Here is a 10,489-nt window from a genome sequence, read left to right as displayed (position 1 = left end):
CCATTCTGAAAGTGTCTTTTGTGCTCGTAGGATCGGTAACTCACATGTGGACCCACTGGTAGTGAAGACCCTAGGATGTGGAAAATAGACCATGTAAATTTCGAATGGAGGGATCAAATTTACTTTTACCGTATTTCTCACAAACAACCGTGGCGTGGCGTCTTTGAAAATGATGTACGTGTACATAAATTTTGCAAACATGTCTATAATGAAAACAAATTTGTCTGTATTAAATCTGTTTACTTTAGAACTTTAAACTACATAATAATCTATGTTGTTCAAGTTGTCAAATCTCACCTAACACGAAGTGTAGAAAGGGTTAGAATCTCCTGATTCCTTATGCTTACTAGCTCAATGCTGAGTTGATGTTGAAATCACTGAACAGAAAAATATGCCAAGTATAGTCATATAGCACAGCACTCATAACTTGTTTATTGTTGTTTATTTCAGTGGAGGTAATGGAGGTCTTCTGTCCCGTAACCATCATTGATTCTTCAAATAAAACAAAAAGTTACTTTTTAAAACTGAATATTAAAAAAGAAACATAACGATCATAAAAGTTTAATAGTTAATTGGAATTGAGACATTACATCAAAATTATCAAACAGCATGCGAGGTTAAGATGATGTAAATGAAAGTAGGAGAAGAGGCGATATAAAAAGGCAGTGTTCGGCGAGTACTGTCTTCAACTCTACCTTTCCAGACAACATACCTTATCTTTATTCCTCAGTTACGTCTTTCTCCCACTCTACCTACCTGTGGTCTGGAAAGGTTCCCAAGTGACCAGGCAACAGCTATGAAGGAGATAAAGGGTCCAAACACAGACACGTAACCGGCGTTAGCAACGTCAAGATTACTGAGGCAGAGAGAAAGTGAAAGACTGGAAGAAGGCTGAGGAAGAGGGAACCAGAGTGAGCGATATTTATATACAGAGAGAGAGAGGGTGTGTGTTGCGTGTTCATGTTTGTGTGTGTGTGTGTGTGTGTGTTTGTGTGTGTGTGTGTGTGTGTGCGCGTGCGTTTTGGGTGTGTGTGTGTGTGTGTGTGTGTGTGTGTGTGTATGTGTGTGTGTGCGCGCGCATTTTTGACAGAGAGAGACAGTTGGGGGGAGAGATGGAAAGGAAGGGGGGCGGGGGTTTAAGCGAGGGTTAAAGATTGAACGAAAGATAAAGAGAGAAAGAAAGAAAGAAAGAGAGAGAGAGAGAGAGAGAGAGAGAGAGAGAGAGAGAGAGAGAGAAAGAGATTACATACACCAGAGAGCTGAAGATCAAGATGTTGGTTATGAATATTATTGGAGAATGTTTCGGAAGGAATTATCTACCCTTTACATCATAGTCCAAGTTACTTAAGAGATACAACGTACAAATGAACGCCCATCGACTATGGAATGGGGCCGGACAGTCTTATCTTTACACAGAGTCTGGGCTCGAACTTTCAGTTGCCAGCCTCCTATAAGATCAACATTGTGTCACTGAAAGCGTGGGTCATTTTCAATCAACAATCTGTCAGGAAGGAATATTGCAGCTTATAATAATTATTATTATATTTTTTAATTTAGTTTTCGTAAGTGTTTTACAGGTCATATGGGGAGCTCGGTACACATTAAATATTTTCAGATTGGTAACAATTAATTTTCAACGTTGCCAGGGTGGCCGCTGAAGCCTACATATATCGATTTTTAGGACCACTAAGGGATCTTTAATGTGCAGAAGATGTACACGGGATCTCCGAGATTTATCGTCCTTATTCGAGAAGGCTGTGTGTGAGATCTCGCCTACCCTAAGAACCGGGGTGTGGCTGAAATATAGCTATAAGAAAGAGTCAAGGGGTAGATCTAGGAGTAGAAAGGCAGCAGAAAGAGTAGGAGCCCAGAGGAGGGGTAAGGGAAGGGAGGGGAGGCAAAAAATGGAGATGAAAGCAGACGACAGAAAATGATTAGAATGCAGGAAACGAAGTGAAAGGAGATGATTTTAAGAGCAGAAAATGTTCCGTCGTTATCTGGTTTCGAACCCGAGACTATTGAATGAGAGGGGATAAACATAAGAGAGAGAGAGAGAGAGAGAGAGAGAGAGAGAGAGAGAGAGAGAGAGAGAGAGAAATGTATTGTACCCGCGTGCACGCAAGCACAAACATATTATTATTATTCCAAACAAACAGGTACGAGAGATGGGTATAAATCAAACCAAAATTAGCTCTGACAGTTGGAACTCAAAACATACACCTTGTCGTGTTATGGCTTTAGTGGCATTTCCTAACAGAACCAACCCGGGCTGAAGGGACACAATTCATCCCAACAGACAGACGTGGGTGCAGGTACTGGATAAAAAGCTTCCTCGTTCGGGAAATGAACTTGGGTTGACTGCGTGCGACAGCGAAGAGCCTAACTGCTACAATGCAGACGCCAGTAAAGCCATCAGTGTCCACACCCTTGTGAAGTTCAACAGTACCAGAACTAACTGCCTCGCTTATCTCCCTTGGCCTAGCTTCAGGCTTTACGTAAAAGTTTTTCTCAATGTTTGGGTGTGGCTTTTATTTTGAGTGCATTGAACCTCCGGAGACAAATATTGTGGACATGTACAGGAAAATGGGCACATGTGAACTTTCAAAATGAACGTAATTGACCTACTGCTCACATAATTTGTTGTCTCCACTCTTCACTGGGCCACTCTTGTAGTTACCTGTGACGTCATGCACGACGGTCGCTTTTAACGTATCTGGGAGGCATGGTGGTTGTGAAGCAGGCGCTGGTGAAAATAATAAAATCGTAGAAACCGGCATTTGTCCGTCTGTTTGGCAATTTTTTATCGAATTTTTACTTTTTTGGTTCAACACCTTTTAGGACCATTTAGCTTCTAAAAGCTTTAGAAGTCAACAAACTTTGCGCCTATTTTCTGGCTTATTTTACCTCTTAAAGGAAGCGAACCCACCTCCTTCAAGCGCACATATTTCGACCATTATTCAAAATGGATGGGCATTTTAAAAAATTGAAACCAGACAAATGAACTAGCTTAAAGATAATGCCAATAAATCCTCATGTCTAAAAAATGATGTTCGCTTGGTTCCATTGCGTCATGACTCATTTTAATAACGTGAGGACAAAATTTACTTTTACCGAAAAATAATAATGTTTTATTTTGTTTTTTTTGCCACCTGAAAATAATAATATTATTAATAATAATAATAATAATAATTTTATTTTTTAAAAAAATAAAAAATTAAAAAATAATAATAATGAAGATCGTTTCTATAGCGCCCACTCCCGTGTAAACACAGCTCTAGGCGCTTTACATAAATGCATGTACGAACAATATTCACGCACGCGACACATACGCGCACACACACACTCACACACACACACACACACACGCACACACACACACACACACACACACACACACACTAACACACATACATACACACAAACACACACCTACACACTCACGCACACATTACACGCACACATGTGCACACACAAGCACGCCAAACACACACACACACACACACACACACACACACACACACACACACACACACACACACACACACACACACACACACACACACACACCTGCTTGCTTATCACACGCGCACGCTTACACATCGTTACGAAAAGAGCACCTATATAATAAATTAATATACACAATGCTATTCACAAAATACATAAATGGGTACATAGTCATTTACATAACATTGTACTGAACATGAATCTACTGACATAAAAATGATGTCATTAAGTGTGTATTTAAAGATTTTAAAAAAAATTTGACTCAGATGTTGTACGTCTCAAGGGTTGGGGAAGAGAGTTCCAAACTGATGGAGCAAGGTGGGCAAACGATCTTTCAGCTAATTTTTTACCCTCTTTTCTAGGAACTCTTAAACGATACTGATCGCCTGATCTTAGTGATCTAGATGGGAAATAAATCTGGATGAGATCATTAAGATATGAGGGAGCTTTGTTATTGACACATTTATGACATAATATTGCAATTTTATGTGACATTCTAGCTGACACGAGAAGCCAATGCAACGTTCTTAACATGGGGGTAATGTGATCCCTCTTCTTTTTCCTTAGTACAAGCCTAGCAGCATGATATTGAAAAAGTTTTAACTTGGGAAGAGTGGTATTTGGTAATTTAGCTAGTAAAGCATTGCAATAATAGATGTGTGAACAAAAAAGATGACACGGGCGTTTTCAATGAGTATTCATTCAAAAACATACACATATGACCAATTCTACGCAATTCACAAAATGAAATGGTACATAAATAATTGATATGATGTTCCATTGACAATTTTGAATCAAAATACACTCCCAGGTTTTTCGTTGTTTTTTTCTTTTCTTTTTTTTTTTTTTTTGCTTTATCAGTAAAATACAGTTTTTCATTTTCAGTACAACTATGATCAATGTTCTCCTGCACTGTCTGCTGGTGGAAACCTCTTCACTTGTACTAAGAATGATCTCATCACATGTTTGGAAAAAATCTCCGACGCCAAGACAGAGACTCCTGTAACTACCTGTATAGTTCTTGAAGGAGCAGCCATAGTCAAGATGCTGAAGCTGGCTGCTTTAAAGACCTTTGAAGAGCATGCTCCTCAGATCTTCATCCCATATGGCAATAAGCCAGAACTCACTGAGGCGCTGCTGCTGGTGTCCTCCACACCACGTGATATACCAAAAGATGCAATGTGCATTATCGAGAGGTTCGTGATCCTGTTGTATGATCGAACCAGCAAATGCACGGACAATGACACGGCCAGGAGAAAACTCTTCGCAAGGAAGAACGATGTACAGCTGATCCCTCCAACGAAGGCAGCTTTAGAGGATCATGTCAAGAGGGGAGTGTATCGAGATGGACATGTGTGGGGTCAGATACTTTTGCCAGCTCCAGAGCTTCAGAGCTCCCTCCACCAACCAACTAGGGTTGTTCAATGACTTGAGGACTGTACACACGATACTGGACCAGGCTACCCGAGGCAGCTCACAGCTGCATTGAGCTGGTTTCTTGCACGTGCCATTTACGGTGTGTGAGGCTCTACAAATACAAGAAGGCTACCCTCTGTGTGTGTGAAGGGGACTGCACATGACGATGAGTCCACAACATACAGATACTTGTGGCAGTGCTAAACTTGTTAACTGAACTTGTTAACACGACACTGTTTATTTACAGGCACCTTCAGTACCGATATCTACCTACTGTCAGATACCAGACCTCTGAAGAATGTCAGTATACACCTAGCCTCAGAAATTAGACCATGTACCTAAGACATTTACAAACTTAAGACTTTTACACCCATTTAACATGCTTTCAAAATTGAGTCGATAGTGCCGTAAAACACCTACTCAATCAATCAATCAACATGCTTTTCTATAATAATTCTTTTCAAAGTATCGTGTTCAATCTAATATTTTCCTAGATCATTTTATAAAACAGAGTGTGAAAGATAAAATTACTTTGAAATTGGTGCCATTGGATTGTGTATTGGATTGTGCATTGGATCGTGCATTGGATTAGATTTGTGCATTAGAATTTTAGACATGTGCATCTGATTTAGATTTGTGCATTAGAATTGTGCTTTAGATTGTGCATTGGATTGTGACATTGGTATCATTGGATTCCTTGCCCCCCAAAACATACATTTAGACTCCAAAATGAAGTCAATAGCAGGATTTGACCCAGAGATAATCGCAAATGTAGATTTCATATGGTGGCCATTTTGAAATCCAATATGACGGACACAAAGAGAGAAATCTAAGAGGCCCAATATCTGAAAATGTTTGCAACATATTAATGTACATTTGTGCCAAATTTGGTGCTTGTATCACAAAATGCACAAAACTTTTGAATATTTGGGCTAAACCGCCCCACTATATGAGGATATGGCTTTTCTTAGGGTTACATAAAAGAATTTCAGTTTTATTTTCATTAAGTTGGAGCCAGGGGCGGCTCGTGGGGCTAAAAAATGGACGTGCACAATTAAGCAACAGCAAGTTGAAGATAGTCAAGGGCATAGTAAATAGGATGGTAGAATCCCTGGGTTGGTGAAGGAGGACCTTATGCTTTTATTTTCATTCTTTTTAATGGTCGCTTTGATTTCTAGACCTAAATCTGTTAGCTAAACATAAATTTCTTTATCCTGCATTGGAACTAAACACTCACGTAACAACTGTCGCCACCCCACTACAAAACCAATCGAAAGCACTACTCATAGGACGGTGACTTAAGTATGTCACGTTCACCTCCCTCAAGTTCACGGTCACAGAGTCGCTTAATAAAATAGTGGCAAGACAATGAACCAACCACATTGCACTTGAGCACTCCGCTGGATTGCTCGGAGGGTCACATAATTTTAGCGTAGGATAATATGCAGGCTATCGCGTTCATTTTTAGACTGCGTACTGTGGACTATGTTTTGCAGGTGCCCATTTGAGATGTGCCGTCTTATTAATATTAATGTACCGCCAAACTCGCTACGAGTGTCGTTATCGCTTGGGTTATCCCAAAGAGCGATTTATACTTTAGGTCAGATTGCCACTGTTGAATATCCTATTACGTTCAGTTAAAGCGCATGGACTTTAGCATGGCATAGTAGATGTTTTACGTCGCTTTTGACACTAAAAATGGCAGTTACAGCGCCAGCGAGGACCTTGTTTTCATACTATATTTGACTAGTGTTTGTTTCTGACTTCATTTATTTCATATTTATGGGTGCTTTTCGTGATAGAACATTTAAAAATTTGGGGCGGCACTGCACGACCGTGCTCTATGGACGAACCGCGCCTGGCTGGAGCTTATTATCAATAATCCACTTTTTGACATCATCAATGCACAGACCCATGGTGGTAAGCAAGGTTTTAACATCTGATGGTGGAACAGATTTATATAACTGCGTATCGTCTGCGTACATGTGATAATTCATATTTTGCTTTCTGATTACAGCTCCAAGCGGCTGTGTATATAACGTATACAAGAGTGGACCCAATACTGAACCTTGAGCACTCCAAAGTCTAGTTTAGAAATTGACGAAAGAGAGTCGTGTACAACCACAGATTGTGTACGGCCAATCAGGTAGAGCCTGAACCAGCCAAGAACCCTGCCAGACAGGCCACACTTGTTGAACAATAGTTCAATAGGAATAGTGTGATCTATAGTGTCAAAGGCAGCACTAAGATCAAGAAGAGAAAGAATTGATATTTTGTTCTCATCCGCCTCACACAATAGGTCGTTTTATATTTTCAATAGCGCAGTTTCTGTGTTATGAAATTGCCGATAGGCAGATTGATTTAATTCATATAAATTATTTTATATGTGAATATGACAGTATCATTTACTGCTGTAAACACTGGAGCAAAGATCGTTCTTTCAGTATCAAACTGGATCACGATGCGGGAGTCACTGCTTTAAATCCTCGACAACGCACTCTCGAATTGAAAGTTATTAGTGGGAAATTTAATGGCGCTCCATCCTAATTTGACTTGCTCCTATTGACGATGGACTTTAAATTCGGAGGTGCTTCCTGTTACTCAACATGACATTATTATAGAGGAGTCTGAAAACTCATACAATCTGATATGTCATACCCTCCGAAATGCCGCACAATCCGAAAAGTCATACCATACAATACTGACGGCGACAAAGGCAAAGGTCAAAGCTTTTCAGGATATCACTTTTTGGAGAGTCAAAGAATTGGAGAACAAGGGGATTATTATCATTATTATTATTATTATTATCACCAACCTCATCATCATTATCATCATCATCATCATCATCACCATCATCATCATCATCATCATCATTATTATGATAATGATAATTATTATTATTATTTCCTTCTTCTTTTTACTATCATCATCATTATTATTATTATAGTAGTAGTAGTAGTAGTGGTAGTAGTAGTAGTAGTAGTAGTAGTAGTAGTAGTAGTAGTAGTAGTAGTAGTAATTAATTGGCTTTTGCTTTATACAGCCGTGACAACATTTCTGTTATTTCTCGTTTTTGTCATCATCACTATTGCCTTTCTCAGTCTGGATCAGGGTATAGGCCTCGAACAAAATTTCCCATTTTACCTGTCCTGGGCCAGCCTCTTCTTTTTATTCGATATCTTCTCACCGTACATCTGATTCAGTCTTCGTGACTCTTCTCCATGTACCACGCTCTTGTATGTGTTCGATAATATTATCCTGACGAATCTCACTAGGTAACGACCTGCCCATGCATGTATCGAGCCATGTTTCAATTTATCCTTCCTTTCTTTTCCTTTATCAGTCCTCTTGTACCTCTAGGGCGTCGAGGGGAGAAAGAGCTTCCTGTCTCTAGCAAGTTTGATGGCCTGGCTGAGTGGGATATTGAATGTTCTCAGGGTATCTTTCGACACCCTGAATCCAGGTCTTTCAATTTATCTATACTATCAAAATTTAATCTTAAAAAAATGATGTACACATAACTACCACATAGATATAAACAACCATAGTTCACATTCTCATACGTTCTTTCACGCATGCATAGATCTAGATACGAAGAAATAAGGAGGAGGGGTGAGTGAAGGATCAGCTAGGGATAGTGGCGTTTAGACAGAAAGGTAGAAAATGCGACGAGAGCTAGAGAGGGAGAGAGAGAGAGAGAGAGAGAGAGAGAGAGAGAGAGAGAGAGAGGGGGGGGAAGAAAGAGAGAGGAGAGAGAGAGAGAGAGAGAGAGAGAGAGAGAAAGAGAGAGAGACAGAGAGACAGAGAGAGAGACAGAGACAGAGAGAGAGAGAGAAAGCGCTGAGTAGACGAGTACCCCCAGGTAGAATGACAGCGAAGAAAGGAAGAGAACAGAGGTAGCATGTTTTTAAAAAGTCCTTGCTGTTTCCAGAAATATAGCCTTCTCCTTTCCAACCATTCAAACGTTTGGCATATTTTGTTATTAACTTTCCTATTATCTCCACACCCTTCCATTTTGGCACACATTCCCCAACTTAATTTTCAGTCCCCATGTTTCAAACATGTATGTTTCAGAAGGCTTGTAGGCTTTTGGCCTATACTAGTAACACTTTGCCACAAGAACGTTTCTTTGCTGAAGGGAGAGCATTGGTCCTAAAATCTTATCAACACCCTACTCATGAGTTATGTCCCTTCATCTAAATCCTCCTAGCCAAATTAATTGTGATGACATTATTATTATTATTATTATTATTATTATTATTATTATTATTATTTTATTATAATTATTATTATTATTATTATTATGTATTGCAAATATGTGCCAAAGATACAGTGAATCTGCTTCAACTCATTATTATTATTATTATTATTATTATTATTATTATTATTATTATTATTATTATTATTATCATCATCATCATCATCATCATCATCATCATCATCATCATCATCATCATCATCATCATCAAAATCCCAGTCCTACAAACTGGACAGTACCTAATTAGCATTGAAGTGATGACAGACTGAGTAAATTTAATTAGTTTCCTTTTTATTGTATTATATTCCCAAAACAATTTTTTCCTAACTGTTCGTTATAAAATCTTACTCTTTTCAACCAACCTTTGAGTCCTTATTGTTTTTCTTCTCGCAGTTTCTGCCTTCTCTCGCAATATCAAGCCATGCATGTATAGCTACCCTTCTCGGCGGGGAGTCGAACCCTAGTCTTCCACTTGAAAGGCGGTGATATATTACTTGCCACTACCACTACCGATGACACACTCCTTTTATTGCAAATTATAAATATTGATACAGGACAAAATGGTTCAACTAAGATCTCATATCGTGCACACCAAGGACGGACACGTTTAGCAGCCGAGAAGCGTGGTGCTGAGAAAATAAACTTGTTCCAATATATTAGCGTGTCATCCTATACGTCTGACCGTCTAGGTGTCATCCCGGGCATAAGGATCATGGACCCGAGTTCTATACTAGACGATGGGTGAAAAAGACGCATGATAACTCTAAGCTACACGACTACAGTTGGTTAAGATTACACTTCGTGTTTAGTGTCACCGGAAAGTTTTACGGACCTTTAGTCAAAACAATTTACCTGACTTGGCTTCATTTGTTTATGATTACAACAGAAAGACAGTTATTCTCTACAACAGAGTTCCCTCTGGGAAATCCAACTCACTTATTTTGCGTGAGGTATAACCAAGCTCAATAATCAGAACCATCAGAAAAAGACAATTGAGATTCTTTGGCCAGGTAAATAGGTCAAAATGACAAGAAAAACTGCTGATGTGTGGAAGGATAGAGGGAAAGAGCAGTAAAGGATGACAATGAACAGCATACACAGATGGCCTGAACAACTTTGCTATGAATAACACAAAGAGAATAACAGAGCTGATCAAGAAGACAGGCAACAGGAAGGAATGGGGGTACCAAGATCGTAATTGTCTGCTCCAGACCTCTGACACCTGAAGAAGAAGAAGAAGAAGACGACGACGACGAAGAAGAAGAAAAAGAGGAGGAGGAGGAAGAGGAGGAGGAGGAGGAGGAGGAGGAG

Source organism: Aplysia californica, unplaced genomic scaffold (genome assembly GCF_000002075.1).
Source record: "Aplysia californica isolate F4 #8 unplaced genomic scaffold, AplCal3.0 scaffold00421, whole genome shotgun sequence".
NCBI lineage: Eukaryota > Metazoa > Mollusca > Gastropoda > Aplysiida > Aplysiidae > Aplysia > Aplysia californica.
This window is presented reverse-complemented; position numbering follows the sequence as displayed.